General features: G+C 49.8%; 1 protein-coding gene across 1 annotated transcript in view; it reads left to right on the forward strand.

The window, feature by feature from the left end:
* Window positions 1-27461, forward strand: part of LOC142889451 (zinc finger MIZ domain-containing protein 1-like) — a 117167-nt gene that overhangs the window by 26205 nt on the left and 63501 nt on the right. Inside the window, exon 2 of the mRNA XM_076028195.1 lies at window positions 3931-4026. The gene's annotated coding sequence lies outside the window, so the exon portion shown is untranslated. The remainder of the gene's footprint in view (window positions 1-3930; window positions 4027-27461) is intronic.

Raw genomic sequence — 27461 nt, forward strand, 5'->3', positions numbered from 1 at the left:
CCCTCTGTTGGGCTTTGCATTTATATACATATTTCTGTAAACTTGCAATAATTCTGAGCTGGCCGAGGAGGAGAAGGTGGAAGGAGAAGGAGGAGGAAGGAGAGCGGGTCTGGCTGCTGGGATGGAGCCGATTGTGACTCCGTGAGGAGCCAATTAAAGAGGGAGCGACAACAGCGACCACAAGGTCTCCGGCCCTGTTTGAACACCACTGAACCCACAGTTGAACCCAGCGCTGCTTCGCCTCTTCTGCCTCAGGAGCTTCGCGCCTCAATCGAAAGGTTTCAAAATGCTCCTGGCGGTTCTGCCTCTAGGCGGCGCTCACACTTCCAGTACAGTCCAGCCTGTTTCCTATTGGCTGGCAAGTTGGACCAGGTGGTCCAGGTTCGGCTCCGCTAGTCGGAGGCTGCAGTCTGTGCCAAGCTGCCAGTTACTGATTTTCTCCAGTTCACTGAGACAGTTTGACTGCTGGCTTGAGCTGTTTTTATTTTCTCTCTTTGGAACCGGAACATGAAACCTTCAGCAGCATCATTGTATATAGTATAGACAGTATATGCTGGTCTGAGAGCGGAGAGCAGCGTTCCTATTGGCCGGTGCCAGCTGACCTACAGGAGTAATTACAACTCCGGGCCAGTTGGCGGCAATTCCTGGAATCCTCTGTCGCGGCTTTTGTTCACCTCCACTTCCTGCTGTGGCCACGTAGCTCCGCCCCCTCACATCCCTTGGCCTTGGCAGCGGATCCCTTTGTGGAAGTCAAGCAAACTTTCAAATGTTTGCGTTGAAGACGCGAGAACACTTTGGTCTCATCGCCGTCTCGCAACCCGCTTTCGTCGCCACTTTCGTCGCCAAGGTTGAGGAAAACTCGACCTTGAGCCTCAAATCAACATTTCCCAGCATGCAGATGCAGAAACACACCTGCCTGCACGGCCGCAGGCGTCAGTTTGTTGGTGGGTCGTCATCTTGTTGCCTTCCTGAAAACAAAGCAATGATTTTTTATTTTAACAGTTTAACCAATTGGCTCATTTACACCAATTCAAGCCTTGACACAATATGACAAACATTCATTGTTTAGTTAACCTCCCAAACGTGCTTGTTAAATTCCCCAGATATAAAAATACCTTCTTTTCTTTTTTTCGTTTTTGTCGCGGGATAAAAATATTTGCCGTGTTTTCATTCCTGGAAGCAGCTCTCACTGCCGCCTTTCATTCAGAGGAAACCCTGTTTTTAATTAGACAACATTCCTGTGTGTGTCTCTCGTCTGCAGCAGTTTGTCAGCTCGCTGCTGCCAGTCAGTCTTTGTCTGGCCGCCGCTGCCTCTTCCTCCTCCTCCTCCTCCTCTTCCTCCCTCCTCCTCCTCCTCCTCGCCGCTGCCGCTGCAGAGTGCCGTGTTATTGTACTTAAACAAATCAATTCTGTTGCAGTTGAGCTTTTTTTTTTTCCTCCCCCCTCTCTCTTTCCCTCCCCTCTCCTTCCCCTCCCCTCCCCTCCACTCCTCTCCTTCCATCCCCCATCATTATGAACTGTTTGCAGTGCAGAGCACATTGATTTTTCACAGCCCTGGAAAAGCTGTTGATGAATAGCACCGAGGTGTCTGGGGAGAATCTGGCTTTTTTTTTTGAAAAAAAAGGAGCAGGATGGGGAGGAGGAGGAGCAAGAGGAGGAGGAGGCACCCGGCGTCAACCTCCCTCCTCCTTTCTCCTCCTGAGTCCCCCTCCTCTCACCCACCGCTTCTCCTCTGACCCATTGAGCCCCCCAGCGCTCCTCCACTCTCTTCCTCTCTCTCTCTCTCTCTCTCTCTCTCTCTCTCTCTCTCTCTCTCTCTCTCGCGCCTTGCGAGACAAAGAGGTGGGAGAGAAAAGGCTGTGCAGGGGACAACTTTCTTTTCATGCGTAATGCGAAAACAAACCTTGTGCTGAGACGTTTTGTTTTGTTTTTGTGTTGCCGTTGAGCTCCGGCCTCGCAGTTAAAGCCACGCTGCGTGGTTTGTGTGCGTTAGAATTATAGATTTAGCATTGTTTGTGTAGCATTTTTTTTTTTTTCATTTTTTTTTTTACGATTCAGACATCTGACAGGGAGAACACGCTGGCCTGCCATCGTCACAGCGCCCCCCACTGGCCTGGTACTGGACTATGTGACTTTGGTCGCCTGCCCGGCAACACCCTCTAAGGAAATTATGTCTTAGAATTCACTCACCAGCGTCGGCGCCTCTCGCTTACTCACTGTAGCTATAAGGATTTTTTTCGATTTGTTACCTGACAAAAATTGGATGTCTTGACTGAACTCAGCCACTTTAATGAGCAGAAGTTTTAATCATCAAGGGACAGTAACTTTTACATTATACTGAAATACATTTTTTTTTTATTTTGGTAACTAAAAATAATATTATTTTTTGTCTAGTGTGTGAATCTAGTGTAGTTAGCTAGCTAGTTAGCTAGTTCATTGGTGTCCAGGTGTTTGTAACACAGAGAGAGACAGAGAGATGCCATGTTGTTGCTGGGAAGAAGAAAAGACAAGAGTGTTCGCTTTAGATACAAAATAGGCAAAATATTTCAACTAAATGTATATTGTTCTGTACCTGGCCAGCAGGGGGCAGAGTGTCTAGGAGAGAGATGCAGTTCTCCCTGTTAGAATCAATGAATCTTTAAAAAAAAAAAAAAGATTTTGAAATTGTTCTTTTCAATCATCATCATGCTACTTTAAATCCACGTGAGAGGCTGACAGGGCCGTGGCAGGCAGCAGAGATGCTTGTTTGAGGTTCTTGACGTGAAGGGAGTGTCCAAGGGCAGGTGTTCTCCTGCCCTTTCAGGTGCCTCCTGAAACACTTGTATTTTTTTCTTCCCCCGCTAAAACTTCATCACCCGAGGAGAGAAGGAAAACAGGACAAAAGGCCGTTTGGACCCTTCGACCTGCTGAGTGCTGCCTTCACTGCGCTGGGGGGAGTTTTGACGCTTCGCTCGGGTGGATTTTCTTCTTGAAAAGTAACCTTGTCAGAAAAAATATTTACTGCATCTTCTCCAAACAAGGTTTGACAGCTGACGTTGAATTGGCAACAAGCAGCAGCTGTGGTTTTCATGAACCCCCCCAGCGGAGGGACCAGATCTTCACCGGATCACCCGACTCGTTTAAGATCACACAACTTCTCTCTTCTTACAGAATATATCTGTTGAGGCTCATCCAGCATCGAGCACATTTTAAACACACAGGTTCCATTTTCTCTGAATGAAAGCTGATGGTTCAGGTGCTTTGACGGCTCCTTTGGAGAAGAACACTCTCCACTGTTTTCAAGCATCTTGAGCTTTCCACCCAACTTGCTTTTGCCTTTTGAAGACCCTGAAAAATTGTATATGTAATTGAAACATTTCAGGATTAAAATGAAATATTTTTTCAAATCTTAAAAAAAACACCCATATACATGTTTATATTGAGTTGGCAGCAGCCATGGCCAAGAGCCGGATCTCCTAATAGCCTCATCCATCCATCCACCCATCAGTCCATCCATCCATCCATCCATCCATCAGTCAGTCAGTGGGGAGTGACTTGCCGCCGTGCCGTGGCAGTGAACCTGCTGCACTGTGGTGGATGTTTACGAGGCCCCCACTGATCGCGCCAAGTATCAGCTTTTTTTCTCCTCCTCTTTTTTTTCTGATGCGTCCTTCATGAGCGGTGGAGCGTGAAGGAGTTTATGCGTGTGTGCGCGATGAAAACACGCATCGCGTCAGGCGGGGCGCCGATGAAAGCCCCTCAAGGAGGAAAAGCGTCTTTGACGGGGGGGGGTGGAGTTGTTTTTCTTTTTTTCCATTTACACATGAAGTTAATTTAAGTTGTTGAAAGAAGGTGGAGGTGAAGAAGCAGGATTCCTAACATGTATGTCTGTTTTGTTATTTCCCCACCTCCTTCTCTCTCTCTCTCTCTCTCTCTCGCCCTTTGGAGCAGAAGACGTGAGGCGTCGCCGTGTTTCCTCCCCCGGTGTGTGAATGGGTGGCGGGGACCTTTGTGGTGAAGAATCAAGGATCAAGGACGTCAACACTGGTTAGGAGCCACACTTTTTTTTATCTTCCATCAAGCAGTGTTGTGTGTTGTGTGTGTGTGTGTGTGTGTGGCAGGGTTGGGGTTGTGTTATTGTGAGTGGATGACAACAAAATGTTGACGTTGCTGAGGAGCTCGTGGCTGCGGCAGGTGTGTCGGTGGTGCTGCAGGTTTCACCTCCACCAGCGAGTCCACACTGCGCCTCTGCGGCTTTGATCAATAGCGGCGGCGGCGGCCGCCGAGCACCGCTGACCTTTTCAGGAGGGAGTAAAATTAAAAAACGCATCGGCGCCTCCCTGCTGACGTGATTAGCTCTGCGGCGCGTTTGTCTTATGTAACCCGACTTCTGAAGGCGTGCAAACCGCTTCGACCAATCAGCTACGGATCACTGGCGGCTAATTGGAGTCGGCGGCGGGATGAATGCGGACTTTTGTCCCTCCACCCGGCCGTGACTACATCCTGGTCGCCGGGCTGCCAAACCACCACGACAGGATGTGAGTGACGAGCGCAGGATGACGCAGGACGCCGTCAGCGAGCACGTGAAGCTCAGCATTCTCGGCTGGCGGTGACGTCGGTGTTGGTGATTTGCACTGGTTTGATAAAAACTAAACGACAAGGACGACAAAGTTGCTGGGCTCTGTACAAGTTGGACCAGGACGACCAATCAGTGTTGGCACACCATGCTGTCAGTATGTGCGCGTGTCTGTGAAGCAGCTTCACTTTTAGATGTTTGGGAGGAAAGTAAAGTTATTGGAACTACGTTTTTTTTCTGTGTCTTTGTTAAAAAAAAACTGAACCAAAACTTGTCTTTAAACGGGATGTCTGCCTCCTCCTCCGTCACTCGGCTGATTTAAAGAGCACAGCTTTGTTTTGCTGCGACACACTCGGCCCTCCGCTGAGCTGCAGCGTCTCTGGTAAACATTGGATGGCAGCGGAGTGTGTGTGTGTGTGTGTGTGTGTGTGTGTGTGTGTGTGTGTGTGTGTGTGTGTGTGTGTGTGTGTGTGTGTGTGTGTGGCTCGCGGCGGCTCACCTCACACAGTGCCAGCGAGGTCCTGGAGGGCCGAGACAAAGTGCAGAGATGTTGCATCTGTTGGATAGATTTTTTTTCTCCTGATATTTAAACCCCCACAGGCTGTGTGAAAACAGCAACTCGCATGCCAAAAAAAAAAGGAAAAAAAAGTGCACGCGCATGCACAAGGTCACGGTGACACGGCGGCGGCAGCGGCGGTTCGTCCCGATCCCAATATGTTGCACCGTGTGTGTCGGCTGAAAAGTGGGAATTATGTCACGGAAAGCTGGGATGTAATTGGTCGGTCCAGTGTATTATACAATACGGCTTCACGGATTAAGAATTGGGACATCCAGGACGCATGCACGCGCGCCCACACACACACACACACACACACACACACGCTGGAGTGATAAGAGTGGTTAATCTTGATTAGAGCCGTGTGTGGATTCTGAGGAAAACTGCGCAAACATCTGGCTGCCACACAGCTGAGTGGGATAAACCAAAGTGATTATTGTTAAAATGTCAAGCGAGGCAGACGGAGAGAGCAGGAGGAGGAGGAGGAGCAGCAGCAGGGGCAGGAGTAGAAGGACAAGGAGAAAGAGGTGGAGGATGTGGAGGAGGGTGGAAGATGACAAGCAGGAGGAAGAGGAGAAAGAGGAGGAAAAAGGAATAGGAGGACGAGGTGGAGGCGGAAGTAGTGCGGGAGGAGGAAGGGGAGTAGTAGGAGAAGGAGCAGCAGAAGGAGGAGAAGGAGGAGGAAGAAGAGGTGCAGTATGAGGAGGACAAGGTAGAGCAGGATGAGGAGGTGCAGCAGGGGGAGGAGGTCGAGCAGGTGGAGGAGATGCAGGAGGAGGAGGAGGAGGAGGAGGAGGTGCAGCAGGGAGAGGAGGTGCAGCAGGAGTTATGACAGGAAGAGGGTTGCTGCTGCTGCCGCTGCTGCTGCTGCTGCTCGGCACCAGCTGACAGGTTGTTTCTGCCTCGCTGTGGGAGCGCGGCGGTCGACTTGGAGGAGAGGAAGCTGTGGCAGATCGGAGGGACGGATGAATTTATTCTTTCATCCATTTTCTGTCAGCGCTCGTCCTGCCAGCGCCGAGCTGCCGCCGCAGCCTGATCCCGGCCGTCAGGAGTCGTGCGGAGAGGCGGGTCAGTCAGGCGCTCACGTCCCTCCAGGACAGTGACTGTGACACATGACGGTGGGAGGAGGAGCAGCAGCAGCAGCAGCAGCAGCAGCAGCAGCAGCAGCTGGGTGGAAGTGGTTTATATCAGGATCACATTCACAGCAAGAAGCAACTTCTGCAGCGCTAAGAGCAAAACTCTTGTAGGTTTTTGCAAAATGCTCGTTTTCTTCCGAGTCTTATCGGGCCAATTTTTTGCAAACAGTGGAGCAACTTCACACCATGTATTATCCCAAAAAGCCTCTCTACATGATATCCAGAGGACGGCATAATTAGCCCTCTGTTTACAGCCTCCCGCAGAAGAATGTTGTGTTTTTTATCTTTGCTGCTAAATCTGATGATTCGTTGGATTTTGTTCGGAAGGGGACGAAAACAAGGCGGTGGTCTCAGAGGGCGGGGCTAACACCTGTGTGGGGGTGTGCTCACCAACCTACCGAATGAAGTCGCTGCCTTTTGTGACATCACAAAGGTTCATTTCCCCAGAACAGACTTTTCTTCACTCGTGTTCCAGGGCTGCAGACACAGACTTGCCGTCAGGAAACACTCGGGGGTGAATTTTGGATAAAACAAGACCTTTCACATCGTGTGTGTGTGTGTGTGTGTGTGTGTGTGTGTGTGTGTGTGTGTGTGTGTGTGTGTGTGTGTGTGTGTGGATTTCCGGCGGGTCCCAGGTTGGTCTTTGTGTCCGTCGAGGCTCTGCTGAATAATTGCTTTCCTCTGTGAAATGTGAGGGGCGCAGACACTCTGTTAACCCCCCCGGTGGTGGAGGGAAGAGAAAAAAAAAAAATCCCCTTCCTGTCGGTGGTCTCCCTCTCTCTCTCTCTCTCTCTCTCTCTCTCTCTCTCTCTCTCTCTGCCTCCTCCGTCTGGTCGCCTCGGATCTGGAACTGATAAAGTTCTGGGCCTCTGCTGAGCGAACAGGAAGGATGGAGGGTCTCGGCCCTGCAGCCCCTCCGACTCCAGCGCACGCCCAACTGAAAGTGCTCGGCAGAGCCCCACTATTAATCAAATTGAAAAAGCAACTTTCAGCCTGTTAGGAGGGATTATCTCGCCGTGAACTCGCAGTCGCTCCAGAGTTACTCATGTTGGATGCGCTGACGTGGATTAAGAGGAGAACAGGAACCGTCAGCGGGCTCGATGCCACTCTGCCCTCGTTGCTGCGAGCGGTCGGGTGGAGTGGCGGTGATTTATGGAGCCGAGCACACGGCAGCGCAGGGCAGGGACGCTCGTCATATCTGTGCTTTTAGAGACGACAATAAACTGAGGCAGAAAAAAATAAGTTGTTTGGGCACAAATTGAGGAGTTAAACGGAGGTTAAATCAGGTGTTGGTGCAGGAGGAGCTGCTGCAGGAGTGGCCTGATGGTGGCGCTAAAGGCTTCAATCCTTGTGCCTGGATTGGAGCTGCTTGTCGTGTTGGCAGCAGTCTGATTTGAACAGATCAGTTTCTCCCGCTGAATAATCTGTTCCTCCAACAACAAATAAAACAAAGTTCCTCTTTCCACTCTCACGCTGTCTTTCTACACACTTGTTGCTGTAGATTAAGCACAACTTTGGAAAGAAAGGCGAGAGTGGCTTCTGCCGGTCCGGCACCGGTTCCTCCCGGTGCTCTCACTCCGCTCGCCGCCGCCGCCAGCAGCTGCTGTGTGTAACAGGATCTAATTCTGTGAGCGAGAGGCCTAAAAAAAGTTTCTGACAAACGCTGGAACACGGCGAAAAGAGCCGAGCCCAGTTTGGAAAATACACATCACCATGAAGTAGAAAAAAATCCTTTCCTTAGTTTTTCTTTTTGTTTTTCTTTTTGCGACGGCCTCTTGTTAGAGGAGACGAACGGTGCAGATTTTGAGGTAAATTAGAGGCCCAGTGGTCGGGATTTAGAAGCGTCCAATGGTGAGAGAACATATTGCCAACCATGTTAATCTTAATCCCTTTTTTTTATGATCCAATCCTGAGCAGATCCTGCAGATTTGTCGGCCGCTCAGTCTGGCTGCCACCAGCAGGCCGACCTGCTGTTAATGTTATTTATTAAATTGAAGGATAGAATTATTTTTTTTGCATGGCTTAAAACCCCATTTTCCCCTGGAAAAATCACGCACTGGCCCTTTAAAACAGGATGCTCAGGGGCCGCTAAATACTCAGTGAAGTTTTTGCCCAACCAAACAGACTGATCACCACCTGATCGGCCGTCTCATCCTGACGCGGAGCAGCAGGAAGTGCGAGAGCAAACCGTCCTGGCTGACGTCCTGCTGCTGAGAAGCAGGCTAGATGGCGCTCTGGGGCGGCTGACGAGCGCAGTGTCAGGCCATTAGTCAGCCGGGGGCCATCAGTCGGGATAGAAGCGTCTCTCTCTCTCTCTCTCTGTCTCTGCAGACAGCCTCTCCGGGAGTCTGGTGGGGAGCAGGAGGGGAGATGTTCGCTGCAGAGCCGCCGTCACTGCCGCCGCCGGCCCGCTCACATTCCCTCAGAACACAGCAGCACAAGGCAGCGGCAGGACTGAGTGTACCGCTCTAAAAATAGACACGGAGTCAAGCCTGCTCTCACAGAGACACTTACAAATGTTGATGCAGGCCGGCGCGTGTGCACGTGCACGCACACACACAGCATGGAAACAGCGGAGAGACGTGGCACGAGACGATTTGATTGACAGCAAAGTGCCCAAGTGTCTGTGTGCGAGTGTGTGTGTGTGTGTGTGTGTGTGTGTGTGTGTGTGTGTGTGTGTGTGTGTGTGTGTGTGTGTGTGTGTGTGTGTACGGGACAGAGGTTTCTCTTCGGAGGTTTTGGTGCAGCAGTAGCAGCCACCAGGCAGCACTCGGCTCTCAAGACAAACCGATTTTGAGCAAACTGTGAAAAGTTTTCCTTAAAAGTGACTGATAAAAAAACCAAAAAGCGGCAACGCTTCGTTTCCATGGAGTGATTCCGATCTGGTGCCTATGAATGAGGCTTAGTTAAAGGGCTTCGTGGCCCAAGGAGGAAGTGGAGGTGAACAAAAGCAGCAGGATGAGGAGATGAAGGGAGGATTTTTGGGGAATTGCTGAGAAAAAGAGAAACTTGTTCCTAATGAAGGAAAGTTTTTATTGTTTGTTATAATTTTTTAGAAGCTGATCACTAGTATGACAACAGCAGCAGTACACACAGTGAGTATTTCATTAATGTGTGTACTGCAGGTTAATTAAGTAATTGTGTAAGTGTGGATACATGAGCAGTTCTTCTTCTCCTCTTTGAGGTTCGTGCTTTATTGTGTGCTGCATTTCTTCAAGTGGCTCATTCAAACACACACACGTCTGTTCAGCTCCCTGTTGAAAAAAATTGAGGTCTTAAAGTTGAGTTTTTTTGTCGCAGAGAAGCGGCTCAACTTGCAACTTAATCCTCATCGATTGCGACGCTCAACCTGCTCAGAGCCGCACGATTGGCAGCGTGAAGAGGACAAACGTGGCGTGACGCTCTGGTCTGCGTACGGAGAGCAACCAGGGCGATGTGCACAACTTGGAAACATGATCCGGTCTGGAACGCCCATAAATGAGAGACGTCGTCCTTCTCTTCCTCTGCTGGGTCCTTATACACAGTGTGCGCTAGGATGCAGTCCAGCCCTTTGTGATGTCACACAGGGAACCAGCGACAACCTCTGACGCCGCCTTTGTGCTCCTGTCTCATTTCTGACTTGTGGAAGTTTGGACAATACGTCACTTTTAGCGGGAGGCTGTAAACAGAGGGCTAAACATGCAGAGTTTTTGGGGATAATGGATGGTGTAGAGCTGCTCCACCAAAGACTTGAAAATGGGTTTAATATGGGGGCCTTTGAGAGATGTGGAAAAAAGACTCTCCTGCAGTCTGAGCAGCCGGCAAGGTTTATTTATTGTGAAATTTGTTTCCACTGAAAGGCCATTAAAAAAAATCATCAGTTATTGCAGGAATTAAATCAATGGCGGTGTCACGTCTGCGTTTTAATAAGAGGCTGGAAAAAAACAAGCCGAGTAATTATCTCAGTGTAGAGCAAGTGGAGGTGAGCGGAGGCGGTGCTGCCTCGGCTTCAGAACCTCCACTCCTCCACCGCTCTGTCTCCTCCTCCACTCCTCCACCGCTCTGTCTCCTCCTCCACCTCCACCGCTCTGTCTCCTCCTCCGCCACTCTGTCTCCTCCTCCACTCCACCACTCTGTCTCCTCCTCCACTCCTCCGCCACTCTGTCTCCTCCTCCACTCCTCCACCGCTCTGTCTCCTCCTCCACCTCCACCGCTCTGTCTCCTCCTCCACTCCTCCACCACTCTGTCTCCTCCTCCACCTCCACCACTCTGTCTCCTCCTCCACTCCTCCACCGCTCTGTCTCCTCCTCCGCCACTCTGTCTCCTCCTCCACTCCACCACTCTGTCTCCTCCTCCACTCCTCCGCCACTCTGTCTCCTCCTCCACTCCACCACTCTGTCTCCTCCTCCACCTCCACCGCTCTGTCTCCTCCTCCACTCCTCCACCGCTCTGTCTCCTCCTCCACTCCTCCGCCACTCTGTCTCCTCCTCCACTCCTCCACCGCTCTCTCGTCCTCCACCTCCAACGCTCTGTCTCCTCCACTCCTCCACCGCTCTGTCTCCTCCTCCACTCCTCCACCACTCTGTCTCCTCCTCCACTCCTCCACCGCTCTGTCTCGTCCTCCACCTCCAACGCTCTGTCTCCTCCACTCCTCCACCGCTCTGTCTCCTCCTCCACCTCCAACGTTCTGTCTCCTCCTCCACCTCCACCACTCTGTCTCCTCCTCCACCGCCAACGCTCTGTCTCCTCCTCCACCTCCACCACTCTGTCTCCTCCTCCACCTCCACCGCTCTGTCTCCTCCTCCACCTCCAACGCTCTGTCTCCTCCTCCAGCTCCACCACTCTGTCTCCACCTCCAACGCTCTGTCTCCTCCTCCAGCTCCACCACTGCTGGGCAGAGTCGCTGCCTTCCACGTCAAAATGATCATGAAACCCCCCCAAAAAAATACTTTTCCTTCATTTTGTCAGTCAGACGCTTCAGAGGAGCAGAAATGTATTTAGCGTATATATGCGCCACGTTGTCATTAAGGACAGCAAAATAAATAAATAAGTAAAATATCAGGACAGTGTGTGTCGCAGTATCTTTGATACGTCCCTTCGAGTGTCACACTGCGGAGCGGGATCTGATGAGGAGTCGGCGGCTGATAGTCATCAGACTTCAGACTCGTTTGGTAATTTTAGGTATCAAAGGCGACGAGGATACTGACGCTGATCCCTCTGAAGGGGCTGATTGAGTCATCAAAGCCCAAAGCAGCTGCTCAACTCTTGCTAATGGTTGATGACGGCGGCGGCAGCGAGCAGAGTGAAGCGGAGCGATGCAGGACGGAGGAGCGAGGCCATGAAAGATTCATGCACCTGGGGATTCTTCCCCTCCTTCTTCTTTTTCTTCTTCTTGTTCTTGTTCTTCTTCTCCTTTTCCTTCAATAGCGCCCAGCCGCTAATGAAGCGCCGCCGCCTCTGTTAGCTCCTCGCGAGGCCCCTGGTTTCTCAGAGGGGCTCTGCTCATTGGCCCCTCGGAAGACGGCGCCCTCGGCTGGAAAATTCCTTCTTGGCAGCGGGGCGCGATGGGCGAGCGGTTAGCCGCAAGATAATTGGTTGCACAGGTGCGACGCCGCATATAGCTCATCATCTCCACTCGGCCTGGGAGTTATTCTCAGCCGCCGCCCGACTGACAACGGAGCACCAAATGTGGACATCCCCAGCGCGGCGGCGGCGGCGGCAGTTGTTCCCTTGCGACTCGGCCGCCACCGGCCCCGCTGGTGGTGGCACGGGAGAAGTCGAGAGGGGGGTGGGGGGGGGGAATCACAAGACGAGCGTCAGCAGAAGACATGAGGAGTAACATTTAGACAGCTGCACGTGTGAGCCGTGTCCGAGGGATATTTCAGCGTCCCGGTGTCGATGTCGCCGCCCCCTGCTGGCTGTAAATCACTGGTCACGCCTGTCGATAGATTTTTTTTTTTTTGCGCAACACCTGCCGCCTCGCTCGTCGGGCTTTGCAGCGGCCTGAAAGTCCAGATTTGTTCCTTTGAGAGGTCCCACTAAAGGGACAGCTCATGAGAAAAACAATTGAAATTTGGCCCATCGATTGCTCACCACCGCATCAATCGAAGTTATACTGTGAGATTTTAGTGAGACGTATCACCACTCTTGAGATTCACAGAGGGAGAGGACTTCCTGTCGTGGCTGCTGCAGCTTCACTCCACCGTCCCTATTTGCAGTCAGGGGTGGCCATCGTCGGGGTCGGAGCGGCTGTCGGTGTGTGATGGAACGCCCTTACGCTGGGACGGAAGTGAGGTGTTGTTGTCGCTGCCGGGAAAAAAAACAAAAAAACACTTTGACTCACCGACTGCCGGCCGCAGGAAAAGGATCTAGGATCCAGTCAGGCTACAAACGCTGAGGCTGCCGCCCTGTAGCACCGCTCCGCTAGCATGGGAGCTAAATTAGTTCTTTGGTGGATCTTTTGTTAATGTTGCTGTTTTGAGACAAAAACAGTTGAACTGGCAGACTTCACCAGACACTACAAACAACCTTTCTTGGGGCTCGTTGTGTTCTTCCTGTCTCCATTCTCACCCTCCCTCTGGCCGCGATGCTGCGGGAACAGTTTTCTGCCTTTCAAAAGCGGCAACATTTCAATGTTGGTTTCCGTTTCAATTTCTCGCTCCTCTTTGATAACAACCCTGAGCGGTGAGGCGGCGGCGGTGGCACAGTGGCGGCGGTTGTGCGAGGCGGCTGGGTCACATGTCGGCGGCCCTGTGCTCGACGGGCCCTCGTGGGGAGGTGGTGCACGGCAGCTGACTGCGCCGGTTCACTGCCGGCTCCGCTTGTGCGTTGTGCGTCGCACAATGGGCCGAGTCATGGGGGAGATGGACACCAGGACCATCTCACCACTGCCAGAGCAGCAGCAGCAGCAGAGCTCTGTTTCTCTTCCACTCTTCTTCCTCTTCATGACTGTGTGTACTTTTCTTTTTTAAACCATTGTCATTCCTTCTTCTCACGGGTGGGAAATTTCCAGTTACACTGTCTTTCCCATTACTACTGAATTACTAATTTTCTCACTGTTGCTCCGGTGCAGGATGCGGCTCTACTAGCAATCCCTCACAGTTGACGCTGTTTGAAACGCACCCCATTCCAGACATGTCAAAAACAATATATATATAAGCCATAAATATATAAAAAAAAAAAAAAAAAAACACCATATTAGCAGCCTCCAGTTTGGCCGTCTCACTAACTCTAACACAGCCTGACACTTTACAATGAAACCTCAGTAATAAAATTGTTTTTTTTTGTTGTGACATGTTTTTTCTACGGCCGTCCTTCTCGTCGGGTTGTCAGCAGCAGCCGGCGAGCCGCCGCCACAGTGATTGGTGGAAATATTTGTCACTGTAAACGGAGCTGCTAGAGGCGCCGACAGCCCTCAGCAACACACCGACACGCTGCCACCCTTCCACTGAAGGTGAGCGAGAGAATTAAAGGGAGATCGAGCTCCAGGAAGCCAGCGGCAGGTTTTCTGGCCGCAACAACAACTAATAACTACAAAAGCAACACAATTGTAGCGGCGGGTCGACACAGTGTGTTGATGTCTACGTGTTGGCTGCAGGATGTCTGAGAATGTAACATTTTCTTCAGACATTTGGGCAAAACCAACACAGAGTGCGGCTCAGTCGGGTCTGCTCAATCTACACTACACCACACTACATTACACTACTTACACTACTACTGAACTTTCTGCTTCATGCAACAGATTTTCAGGCGTCCAAAAGATTTTTCGAGATTTTCAGAAAACTGCTATATATTTTTTTTTCTACTCCACTACATATATATTTTTTTTTTTACAATATCACTCATCTATGCTTTTTTATTTTTTGCTTGTCCCTTTTGGTTATCGCCCCCTGTTAGTTTGGCATGGACTATACATAACTTGAAACTATAGTTTAAATTTGATCTTTGATGATCTTTTTTTTCCCTTTCACTGCATGCCACATAGATTTAAAATATGTGTTTGTAATAATTGAGAAAAATATCCACAAAAGTGTGAACAACAGAATAGTAATAGCTGAATAATAGGGACTGCACATGTGCCCCGATGCTGCCGCGGCTAACAGCTAGCGGATGCGGGAGCTGCTCCCATGAGACCCTGACGTAGTTTTTTGGTGGGTTCAGCCTGATGGAGCCAATCAGAGGAGCCCACACAGCTTGACCAGCGATGGGTGGGGGAGGGGATGATTTATTCAGTCACTGGCTGCTCTGCAAGTTTTTCTTTTTTTGTTGCCATTTTCAATGACACCTCTAATGGCGTGTTTGTAAGAGCTGAATGTGAACGTGGGACTATCAAAGCAGAGGAAATGCACAAAAGTTTGGCCAGGCGGCTGCTCTCTGCTCGCCAGGATCAAACACGGGAGGGAACAATGGCTGCAAGCGGCTTTTTGAAACTTTTTTTGTGGCATATGGTTGCACGCCGTCGGCTTCTATTGTTCTTGAAATGTGATCCTGGACACCTTTTTATTTATTTTTTTTAAACATTGCATCTTTGATTTGGGGCGGCCTGGAAAAAGGCAGCTTCAAAGTGACACGCTAATGAGCTCAAATATTTATGATAGGAGGAAATGAGGCAGGTAGGAGCTTTCAGCCTCTCCTCACAATATTTACAACTCCGCCGTCCGAGTTTGGCCTCGGCTGCAGGAAGAGGCGGAGCTCCGCCTCCACCGCTCACGGGGGGGGGGGGGGGGGGGGGGGCGCCGGCTGACCTTTCACAAGGCGGGATGGCACTCAGTGGGTGGAGCTTAAGGAGCGTTTAGTTGTTGAGTCAGGCATAAAAGTGTTTTTTGGAGTCGAGGGTCACTTCATGTTCAACATTTAATTAAAAAGTACAAGATGTGGTTTTATTTAAAGGGATAATTCGCCCATAATTAAAAATGTACAAATTTGATGTTAGTGCTGCATTTTTTTTTACCTCTGGTTGAACTGATAGTTGAACTTTTGGTTGTCTGATGAATGGGCAGAGAATTGGGAATGGGGACCAAAAAGAAACAAATGTCACAGAAATTTGTTCATAGTATAGTATGAAGTCTTTCTCTCCCTTTGCCTCTGAGAATATGTTTATATGTTTGCTGTGATGCTGTGAACGGTGTCCTGCACCGACAGCAAGGCCGCTGACGTCTTTGGCATCGGAATTATGCTCATGTAGTCAAAGCTGGAAGCCGGTGCAGGTGGAGGCCACTTTCACCTGATGGCTGGCTGCAGGGACACATGAACGCACCTTTTCTCATACCAATCAGCAAGACGGCTGATGGCGACGGAGAAACAGCAAGTCTGACAGCAGAAAATAAACCGACGGCATCTCATTTTAATAATTATTTTGAAAATAAGAAAGTGAAGGCTGCAGAAGAAGGACACACACGCAAACGTGCACTATTTGTCTGTCACACACAGCAGGTTTTATTTAAATAGTGGAAAAGCAATATGCCCTTTGTTTGTTTGTTTGTCTGTCAAGACACGTGCCAAGTAAAAACCTGCCCAAAAATAGACGAGAAGAAGAACAAAATGAATCACTGGCTGATTTAAGTGAGACAGTTCGACCTGCAAATCAGCAGTCGCACATGTCAACTGTGGCGGCTGATGAATTGAAGCTGCTGCAGATTCAACCGACTATGTGTGTGCGTGTGCGTGTGCGTGTGCGTGTGCGTGTGCGTGTGCGTGCTGCTGGTTGGTTCACGTGCCTCCGGCTTGCGGTTACTCCCGACCCCAAAATAAAATAACCAGAGAAGAACAGAAGGAAGTTCGACAGTTTTTGCACTTCTCCTTTTTTTTTTGGTCCGCCTCCCCAACGAGGAAAATATATATTGATAGTAAATGAGACAGATTAAAGTTCCCGACCGTGCGTCCGGGTAGGAACTGCTTCAGATTGTCACTTTAATCCACTTCTAGTGCATATTTTATTATTATTTATTCATTTATTTTTATTAATTACGCCCTCGACACTTCACTCTAATTGAATGTTGTTTCTTCTTTTTTTTTACTGCTGTCAAGTAATAATGTTGATTCCAGTGATTTGGCTTATTTGAAATGTAATTTGACTTTACCAAAACTGCCGGCTAACGCATATATCTTGCGCAAACACAAATGTTTGCCGTCAAAGCTGCTGCCAAACTGTAGTCAAGCAAGATGAGAAGAGACGAGAAGAGACAAGCTCCTCAACCTCCAGACGAGCTCGCTGCTGTCGGGATCTCTTTAAGCTAATCGCCTCTGTTTGCCCGTTTAGTCGCCGTCTACGGCAATTTAGTGGAGGTGGGGGGGTGAGAGGGGATTGGATGAGTAGGTGGGGGGGAGGGCGGGGATCAGTCAAAAAAAAGAAATCAGTCAATAGCAGAATGTGGTTTGGCGGGATTATAATTCGGCCTGTGTGGGGGATGTAGGTCAACTGAAAAGCTCCATTTCCTCAAATATTGTAATCCTCATTTGTTTCTCTCTCTCTCTCTCTCTCTCTCTCTCTCTCTCTCTCTCTCTCTCTCTCTCTCTCTCTCTCTCTCTCTCTCTCCCTCGCCCTGCTAAGAGCCGTTTTGAGCTCTTTGTCAGTGGAGCAGATTGTCTTCTTTACACATCATTTCTCTCCTCTGGTGAGAAATTCCTCTTCTTTCTTTGTCGAGTTTAAACTGGAGGTGGTCGAAGCGTTAATTAGACTGATGTTTTGATCGTTTTGATTGGCCGACATTCCCGGCAGGAGGCTGATATAATAAGTGTTGTAGTTCTTGCTTTGTTCCTTGACAAGTTTTATTGAATTATTCTACTGCCGCTGAGAGCTCCACTGCTCACTGTTTGTTTACTCATTCAAATGATTTTGTGTTTATGTGACTTGTGGACATTTTTACTTAAAATGGTAATTTGGAGAAACAGAGTGCGTTTATTCAAGAAAAGCACTTGAGAAACGTCTCCGTATCTCTGTTTGCTCAGTAAATGTTTGCAAGTTCAACCGTTTATATCAAGTTCATCAGCGTTACTATTGCAATTATGAAATGCGAATGCAAAAGGGGGAAAAAAGTAAATCAAGGTGATGTCAGTGTAACAATGCCCGGCTGTCGTATTGTGTCGTATTCTTCATGGCTGTCGTATTGGTTGAGTTCCTGGTTGTCTTGGTCATAAGAACGTCTGGGTGAAATTGGAATTCTTAACGTGGGAAAGTCGGCGGCACCGACTGCTGAAGTATCTGTGGTTGTAAAACCCTGAGAACTGTTTGGTTCAGTGGTACAACTGAACCCCGTAGTTCAGGGCTTGTCCCCAGGTTTCCTGATGTGTTTGTCATCAAGTCAGAAATTCTGTAAAAATTCAATATGGCCGTCCTCTTGATTGACACACGGACACAATCTCTGCGCTTCTATTGGCTGCACTTTCTGTTTTTATTGTCCAGTAACAGTCGTACGAAAGCAGCGGACAACCTGCCTACCGAAGTCCTTTTTACTGTGTCTCACTTGTGCAACGTGCCACCATTCGCGTGTGTGTACGTTAGACAACAATGGTAGGACAACCTGTGGAACGCGAGTTGAAGTTCCACAAAGCCATGCAGTGTTGCATTTTGAAGAATATAGCTTTAATATAATCTATTAATATAGCTATAACAGAGTTTGTCCTTGGCTTGAGGTGGTTGATTTTTGGAATCCCGGCAAAAGTGTAGAAATGAAAACAGGTTTTGGAGAGGAAACTCTCGGCTGAGGTGAGCGATGAGTTGCATCAGACCCAGCCGGCGTTTCCTGGTCTAAGAGCAGCGTTCCTAGCGTCACTTTTACACTGCCTCATTTAGCGGCACCAAAATTACTTCATGGAAACTCAACTTTTGCCAAGTCATGTGAGGCTGAGTGTATTTCCCTGGGACAGTTTTTACTCCCTGCATCTGACTTCCTCTCCCCTCCTCGGCGTCTCAGGCCGTCCTCGACCCTTCGGCCTGAACTTTCACTCGCCAGGTCGGCGGCTCCGTGCTCCGCTGCGCTGTGACAGCCAGAGGGGGTCATGTTTACGGGTGAACTGGGGGGAAGAAGGGGTCAGCAGGATATCCCTATTTAAGCTGAGAGATGCTGAGAGACGGAAGTCGTTCATTTAGTCTGGGGTGATAAAGACGAGCTTCGTCTGCCTCTTTTCCATTCACTTAAAAGAAAAGAAGAGAGTTTTTTTTTCTAAAATAGTTTGAAAATCATTTAGAATTTGCCATTAGTCATTTCACGGCTGTTTCTACTGGGACCTAGAGAACCACTATTGGCTACGTCAGGGAGGAAAACCTGATTTTATCGACTGGAAACACAGATTAGAATGTTTCCCCTTCTGTCAGCCTGAGGAGTGTGACACAAGACAAGGCTGCCCGCCATAAAGCAGGTGTCATTGGAACGGACCAATAGCAGGCTGAGATGCCACACACACACACAGAGCCCAGGAGGCGTCCCAGACGGTCCAGCAGGCCAAGGTAACGCGGCCAAGCACCCACAATTATCACTGGATCACTGGATCACTCCCACACTGGATCCATAACAACCGTCTAGATTGTGACTCCAACCAAAAAAAGGAGACTCGCCTGTTCCTCCACCTGTGGCTCCACCGGCAGATGCTTTTGGTTTGATTTTGCCCTCTTTCTTTGACACATCTGTCTCTGGCCCGGAGCGACAAAGGCGTAAATGAACCCAATTGGTGGAATTTCTTGGGAAAAAAAAGGGAACTGGAAAATGAAAACATCTGCCAAATTTCTTTCCTTGAACCAAAGTCTGGCGTACAGCCGACGACCTGCGCAACAGTCACAGGGACATTTTCCTTCTGTCTTTCTCTCTTAGTTTTATTCTTGCTTTCTTTCTTTCTCTCTCTCACTCTAAACCCAGTGACTCGTTCCGGTGAAAACCATTCACTGTGACGTTTGCAGCAATTTCCGAGACGGATCTATCTGAACCTGAGCGAATAAACCCCCAAATACTGTATGTGTGCGGCTGCTTTCAGAAGAAAACCATCACCAGCGGCGCTGAATTGTAGGTGTTTTGCCGGCTCCCGACTCTTGACAGCCGAGTGGAACCTGTTATTAATGGAGTCACACAGAGTGATGTGGCGTTTCATGACAACTCACCAGCCTGAGGCACGCGGGCCGACTTCCCAGAGTTCCCAGAGCTCCCAGCTGCATCGTCAGAAATGCCTGCTGAAGTTTGAATTTTTGTTTGGGAAGTCAGTGAAAACTCTGAATTTACATCTGTCTGAGGCTTCTTTGCAAATTTAAATTGGGCAAAAGCTGCACAACACATGGGTTATTAGCAACTATTAGCAATCATTATTAGAAACTGTGTCTCAATTCCTTTTGTTCAGTTCATCGTGTTAATGACAACAATGAGCAACTTCTAACCTTGTTATGAGCTCGTATTGCTAATAACATTTGCGCCGTGGACAGTGCACATCTTGTGTTTTTCTTTTGTTTGGTTGTTTTTTTTTTCAACTCCGTGAACTTGAATGTGATGCAACTCCCGGCTCAGAAGCAGGTGCGCTTCGTTAGCCTCGGGTCGCTTTGCTTTGTTCCAGAACGGATGACTTGCTCCCAGTCAGTTTGTGTGTATTTCATTCAACAACTTGTGCTCGGCGAAGCGTTGCCAAAGCACACGCTCTGGGCTGCCAGGACTCTTCGTACACTCTCAACCTCCCTGCTTGCCTGCCGCCTGCTGGCGGCTCTCTGAACTGTTGGACGGCGACAACCAAACGATGAGCCAAAAAAATTACTCGTTGACGTTGGGGCAGATGAAGACATTCCTAGAACTGGCGGAGAAGAACAAACTGAGAAATTCATCACAACAGAATAAAACAGTAGGATCTTGTGGCGGCTGTTGCTAGGCAGATCTCATCGAGGCTGTTGGTTCTTCTTCTTCTTCTTCTTAGTTACCCATTAGAGCTCATCTCCGACCCATCAGGTGGCGTGTGACCAGAGCGGAATAAAAAAACAATTTAACTGATGAATTTAAAACTATGGGACTCACGACAGGAAATGCTTGTGTACTCGAGCTGAACTCCCTTCATTAAATCATGTCTGCCGGTGGTTTCATTTTTTTTGCTGTTGTTTCTTTTTTTTTTCCTCTCGTCATCCGCCTGCAGCCCGTGTGAGGCGGCGCGTCTTCGTGACAGCAGCCGAGACGGCGCACGTACCCGAGCCGCGTTTCCCGCCTTGGGGTTGAGCGGCGTCTCATCCTGACGGTTGCAGCGTGTCAGACGCGGTCGCCGCCGCCCATTAGGAGGGAAAAAAAGAATAAAAGTCTCGAAAACATCCGGTTAAGCGATTGAGACATGAAGCTGCTCGACGACGGTGGTGGAGGATCAGCTGGGGGGGCTGGTAAAGGGATGTCGTGGGAGTGGGGGAGGGGGTCTTTAAATAGCCCACCTCCATGGCACTCTGTGCGGTCCTGACCTCACGGTCCTGACCTCACCAGCCCCGGCTCACGTTTCCTTCGCCGCTGCCTGCTTCTCCACTTTATCCAGGTCAGATCTGATCGACTCACTGGTAAAACTGCTGCTGCTGCTGCTGGACCACCCCTCCCTCCTCACCCTCCTCACCCTTCTCCACTCTGCTACCAGCCCAGTGGCAGAGTAGAAGCAGCAGCTCGGCGGCGGCGAGGCCTCGGCCGATCGCCGTTATGAAATCTGCCCTGGTTGCGTGTTTCGGTCGGCTCGCGTGTCTTTTTTAAATCAAAACAAAAGCGATGCCGCGGCTCCGTGTCCGTATTCCTCCACGTTAAGCCTTATGAAAAAAAAATAAAAGAGTTTTGCCTCGCAGCGTACGTGCAGTGGCGGATCTGGGAGTGAGTGTGAGTGTGTGTGTGTGTGTGTGTGTGTGTGTGTGTGTGTGTGTGTGTGTGTGTGTGTGTGTGTGTGTGTGTGCGTTTGTTGGAAGTAGGTCATTGATTTGGAACTTGGACACTGATGATGTGCTGGCCTAGAAATGGGCTATAACCGGCGTCTCTCACACCAAAACGGCTCGTCGTTCAAAAAAAAAAGTGGCGGAGGAGGATTTTTATTTTTATTTTTTTTGGTCAAGGTCAGGTCAAGGTCAGGACGGCAGCTTGAGTCTCGGCTCAGAACCAGCAGCCGTGGATGTGTTGAGTCGAGCGAGAGGAGAGTTCTGGTCGAAGGTGTTGGTGTGTTGAGGCTGAGAACCCACTCTGCCCCTGATGGATGGATGGATGGATGGATTGGGTGGGTGGATGAATGGATGAATGTTTAGGTGGTTTGGTGGATGGTTAGATGTTAGATAGATGGGTGTATGGGAGGTTGGATGGATGATGGATTGGATGGATGGATGGATGTATGGATGTATGGATGGTTACGTGGTTTGATGGATGGATTATAGATTGGATAGGTGGAGGAATGGATGGATGGTTAGATGGTTGGGTGGGTGGATGGATGGGTGCTTGGTTGGATGGATTGATAGAGGGGGGCTCCAGCAGCTCCTGGGGATGTTGAAGATGATGATGATGATGATGATGATGGCCATCATGTAAACGTTTGCTGCCTTTGAACGAGTCGCAGCGCGTCCCAATCCATCTTCTCCCCCCACCAAACCCCACGCCTCACTGGCTCAGGAAGTAGCCTCAATAATGGTTTGGTAAATAAATCTGGTTCTGGTTTGGGCTCCACCGGGCTGAGGTTTCGCCTGGTGTTCTCTCTGCAGGCTGGTGGCGAGGAAGGAGGTCGAGAGGTCGTGTTTGTGTACTTCCTGCTCGTTTCCTTCCCCTCCTGGCCAGTGAGGCCTGAGAACAAACAGTGGGAGCGTGCCAGCATGAATGGAGAGCCCTGCTTTTTGTTCTTTTTCTTAAGTGGCTGCTTTTCCCTGCTGTTGCTGTAGTGTTTCTCATGGTGACACCAGGAAGAGAGAGAGAGAAAGAGAGAGAGCGCACTGAGTTTGCATATTATCTTGCTCTTTGCACGGGAGTGCCGTTGCAGTCAGTCCCCTGATTCGCCTCTTTAAAGGTCCCGTGTGCAGATTTTTGTCTTTTATCCTGGACGTTGGTGCTGCAGCCTCATTGGAGTTCCAGAAAAACAGCGTAGCGATGTCACTGACCAGGTAGAGATATTACTGCCCTTTGTGACATCATTAAATCACTGTTACAAAGACCAAATAAATAAAGATCGAAGCTCATAAGATCTGTTGTTCCATTGCAACAGTTTATTGGCGCCTTTGTAACATTGCGAACTGTTGCTCTGCACACATTTTTGGAAAAGCAGCAGAAGAAATCAAGGAAGGACCCTCTTGGCTTTGCGAGGTCGTTCACCGTCAGTCCAGGTTATCGCGAGGGGATTTTTCTTTTTTTGCATGATACGAGACGTTCAAGTGATCCCTCGCCAGGTCTGCACTCGGTTTCCAGAGAAAAAAGTGACATCAGCGGTGGTGGCGGCGGTGGCGGCAGCTGCGGGCTGCGGCGCTGGGAGGAGACAGAGGGCGGAGACACACAGAGGCAGCAGAACAATTGAGCAGAAGCGACACGGGAAGGAGAGGTGACCTGATTGCTCAGCTGGCCAAGAGCGACGGGAAGGAAGCAGCAGGAACCTGGGCCGGGCTCTCCACTGCTCCTGGTGGGCCCTCCTCTGTGGCCTTCCTCTCCACTCCACCGCACCCCTCCCCCACCGCCCCCCCTCCTCCCCCACCACCCCCCTCCTCCTCCACCCTCCACCACCCTCCCCCGCCCTCCTTCCTGCACCGCTGCCTGTCACGGCTCACTACATAGGAACAAAATGATCAGCCTTCGCCTCCTCGCCAACATGGGTCATCATGGTACCCATGCTAAGGCTGGGCCCTTTGTATTAGATAGGGATCACTGATATCTGGGAAGGGTGGGAGGAGGAGGGGCGAGGGGGAGGAGTGGGAGGAGCCACTGTCACTTTTGTTTTTTTAACCGCAGACGGGCGGCGTTTGATTCTGTTTCACCGTGTTTTTTTTTGTCGGCCTCGACTGTATCAGTGAGGTGGAGCGCTGTTAACCTCAGGGCGCTGCACCGCAGGAATGTGTGTGTGTGTGTGTGTGTGTGTGTGTGTGTGCAGGCGGTGATTTGTCTCTCCTTCAAGGAAGCTCATCAAGTCGTTCTCGCGGCTTCTGTAGCTCGCAGTGTAATTAAGCCTGATCACAATCAGTGTAATAGTTCCTCGGATCAGACGCACCGGTAGCACTTCCAAACAGAAATAAATAAATTAATGGATGAATTAATGAATACAAAAAAACAAGAAACAGCCCTTTTTTTCCCCTTATGACGGCTTTGTAGCCCTCTGGTGTGTGTGTTTGTGTGTGTGTGTGTGTTTTTGTGTGTTTTTTTGTGTGTGTGTGTGTGTGTGTGTGTGTGTGTGTTTGTGTGTGTGTGTTTCAGAAAACGGTATTTCCATGTTTCTTCAGCATCTGGCTGAAGGTTGAAGTTCATTAAATTCATCCTCCCCCCAGGCTTCCACCTCAGAGGGGTGGTGGTGGTGGTGGTGGTGTGTGTGGGTGGTGTGTGTGTGTGTTTGGGGGGGAGGGGGGGTCGAGGGGTCGGAGGGCAAGACTTGGGGTGGTCTGGTCTCGGCGACAGGAGGCAACATCTGAGCCAGCAGACCAACAAGGTGGTGGATGGAGGCCTGGAAGCTGGTCTGGCTGGGGGAGGGAGGGGTTGGGGGGGGGGGGGGGTGGTGGTGGTGGTGGTGTTGAGAAAACACACACTAAAGAGCAGCAGCTCACTGGGAGCTCGTCACTGGCTGCTTGATCAATCAGTCTAAGCAGCTAGTCGTTAATGTCATTTCTAAAGAGCAGGAAAATTCTGCTGAATGATTATTGACAGTTTTAAACCTTCGGAGCTGCAGAAGCCGCAGGGGGAAAAAAAAGAGTGAGGTTATTAAAAATAAAAAAAAAATAAAAAAAGTTGCCGGTTAGGTCTCTAAATTTCACTTTTGCAAGAAGAGAAAAAAATTGCTCTGGGAACTGCTTTTTTGGTTGTTTTATTCTTTTGTTGCAAAATGTAAAAAAATACAAACTGGTGAAGCTTAGAATAAGAAAAGTTCTGTTGAAGTTGGAAAATCTTGGATGCTGATCACGCGGAACTTTGATGGCTTTGATAAACAGTCACACACATTTGAAAACTAGAAACTTTAAAGTTCAAACTCTGTGATCTGCATTTTAATTCTTTTTTTTTTTTTCGAGCTATTGAATTAAAAGAAGCGGGGACGACTCTCTCGTCCTGAAACGGTGGGATTTCGTATTTTCAATATAGTGCTTCACTATTTGTTCCCATCTCAATTGATTTTAAATAAAGAAGTCTCAATATTTTAGTTTTGCAAAGTGAACTTTAGACATCCAAAAACCACACAGCCGGCAAGATAAAAGAAAAGAAAACGAGAACATTCCTTGCTGAAGGCGGGATCACCGCTCCAGTCCAGGAAGTGGAGAGGGGCGCCCGCTCGGCCGCCAGCCTGAGCAACACTTGCAATACCTCCCCCCCCCCCCCCCCCCCCCCCCCCCCAATCCCTCCACCCCTCCTCCTTCACCCTCCCCCCATCCCAAAAAAATAATAAAAATAGCCTTCGGTCCTTTGCTGTTTTTCTAAGCCCCACCTTAACATTTGGCACTGCCGAGTGTTGCCGGGGTCGGGTGAGTTGGGGGGGGGGAATGAGGAAAGCTCACAGATGTTCTCCGGCCTGAACTCTCCCCCCACCCCCACCCGCTCGCTCACTCACTCTCTCGCTCTGGCCTCTTTAGCCTGTTTGTTTTTTGTTTTTCTCCCTTCACTTTCCCTCCTCAGAAGACAAACGACTCCTTCTAACCACATTTCACTGGCTACACACTCGCACACGCTGCCAGTCGCACAGTTCAAGTGGACGCTGTGCAGACCGCCGACCCGCTGACCCGCCTCCCGCACGCAAAGAACATCCGCACTCCCAAACTTTGGGTCGGTGTTCTTCACCCTGAAGGTGTGGAAAAGCCTCATTCAGGTCGACCTGTTCATGTGCGCTGTCATGTTTCTTCTTCTTCTTCTTCTTATTCCTTCTTCTTCTTCTTCTTCCTCTTCCTTCTTTCCACCACATGCTTCTTCAGAGCCAGTTGTCCGTCTGCTTTTGAGTGCAATGGAAACAGCAGGGTTAAGGTTTCACCGTGTGTGTGTGTGTGTGTGTGTGTGTGTGTGTGTGTGTGTGTGTGTGTGTGTGTGTGTGTGTGTGTGTGTGTGTGTGGTTTGTTGACAGGGGTCACAGTTGTATGACCCCTCCTGAACCCGTCGCTGTCAGTCACCCTGCTGCGCGGCCGGACCGCCGCTAATCTTCGCCCGTCTTTAATTCCGTTAACGCCCTCCTCTCGTCTCCTCTCGTCTCCCCTCGTCTCGTCTCAGCGCCGCCGCCGCCGCTTAATCAGACCTGTTGAGTTGCTTCCGGAACGTCGGGCCTTTGATGATTTGTCCCTCTTTCTGTGGATTTCCCCGGGGAACAGCTGCCTGGCCAGGTTCTGCGGCAGCACCAGGAGGAGCTTTGATTGGTTCCTGGTGCCTGGACGCCGCTCGTGTCTCTCAGGGGGTCGCCGGCAATTCATCCATCAGGATATTAAACGACCTGATGCTGGAGTTATTTGCACAGCGGCCCCGCGTGTCTTTGGCTCAGCCGCCGTCGCTGCTCTTCCTCGTTTGAGGGGACAGTTCGTACAAAAAAACCCTGCTGATTTTTTTCAACAGAAACTCTAGTGGTCTTTTTTTTTTTTTAAACCCATGTAACCATTCTGGAGTTTCACAGATGGAAGGAATTCCTCCTCGCGCGCAAGAGAAACACGTGTCTTGACGTTTGCGCCCTGTGTCAGCGAGGACGCGCTGCGCTGACGGCGTTTTCTCACGTCTGTCCGTCGTCTCTCAGCAGCGTGCAGACGGAGCTGCGGCTGTGTCGCTGCTCTCACGCCAGCGTGAACTCCGTCCTTTGACGGGAGGGAAGCTGCGGCGGCAGATGCCCGGTGGCTAATCGTCACAGATGAAGTGCATGTCATTTAACACGAACATGACGGCATGTGGAGGCAGCAGCTGAGCAGATCGTGCAGGACAGGAAGTCGGCTTTAAAAACAAAACATCTGGTACATTTAAAAAAGAATAATCATGATGTTGATATAATTGATAATAATAAAAGTACATCTGTGTTTAGGACCCAACACCCCAAACAGTTTTTTTTATGCACCACTTTTGACCATATTTTAGAGAATTCTAAGAAGGTGAGCATCATTGAATTTGCAAAGTCAAGGAGTTAAACTTGTGACTCATTTGCTGCGTCCAGCAGCTTAATGAGTGAACGTTTGCTTGAATTGTCCCCTTACGGCAGTAGCAGCGCAACGTTCCGCTTCACTTCAGGGCCGAGAACGTTTTTTGCATTTGGGGCGTCGAGTTAACGATCCTCATGCTTTGCCTTTTATTTTTTTGTTTTTCACCCGCAACAAATTTAATTTGACTTTCCTGCGGATGAGCCGGTCGATGTCAGGATGTAATAGAGACCCGAGCGCTGCAGTTAAACGGCGAGGGGAAAAAAAGAAGAAGAAGGAAGAAGAAGAAGAAACTCCACTGCATCGACTTTTCCTCTCTTGCCCCCCCGACAGGAACTGGCTAATTTCCTGAACTTGATACAGCATTCGGTAGACACAGAGGGAAACATCTGAGAGCGGCTGAGAGGGGGAGGGGGTGAGGGAGGCTGGGGGGAGGTGCCGGGGAGACGTCTCCACTTTAAAGGCCGTAATGAGCGTTCAGATCTCCGGGTCAAAGCTTTTTTAATGTTTTACAGGTGACGCAGGAGTTTTTCCTCGCTGACTTTGGAGGCAAAGTGAGCAGTCAGGAAATTAAAGTTTTCTTGCAGGGTAAAAAAGGGAGGAGACCTGGTTCCTTTTTTCCTCCTCCTCCTCCTTCCTCCTCCTTCATCCTTTTTACATTCCCTCTCGATGATGCCTCATCTCCACATTCCCTCAGTCTGCTCCTGAAGTTTGGCGACGGTGTTTGATGAAACTCCCTCTGATGGCTCTGATGCGTCTGATGCTCCACACCGCAGCCTCTGCTGTTGTTAGTGTTTTTTCTTGCTTTGGCAGCTTTTTCCGAGTCAGAGGTTGCGACCTCAGCCGGAGGTCGGCCCCTCGATCGACCCCCTTGACCCCCCATCTGCCGACAAACTGACCTGGGCTGAGGTGATTCTTCTGTCCTCTTCCGAGTTGCTCCCTCCTGTAGACCACGGATGGGCAAGTGCAAATTGTGCAGAGGCAGGGATGAGCAAG

Source organism: Nelusetta ayraudi, unplaced genomic scaffold, assembly GCF_046127955.1.
Source record: "Nelusetta ayraudi isolate G7.1 ecotype Tasmania unplaced genomic scaffold, CSIRO-AGI_Nayr_v1 ptg000022l, whole genome shotgun sequence".
Taxonomy (NCBI): Eukaryota; Metazoa; Chordata; class Actinopteri; order Tetraodontiformes; family Monacanthidae; genus Nelusetta; species Nelusetta ayraudi.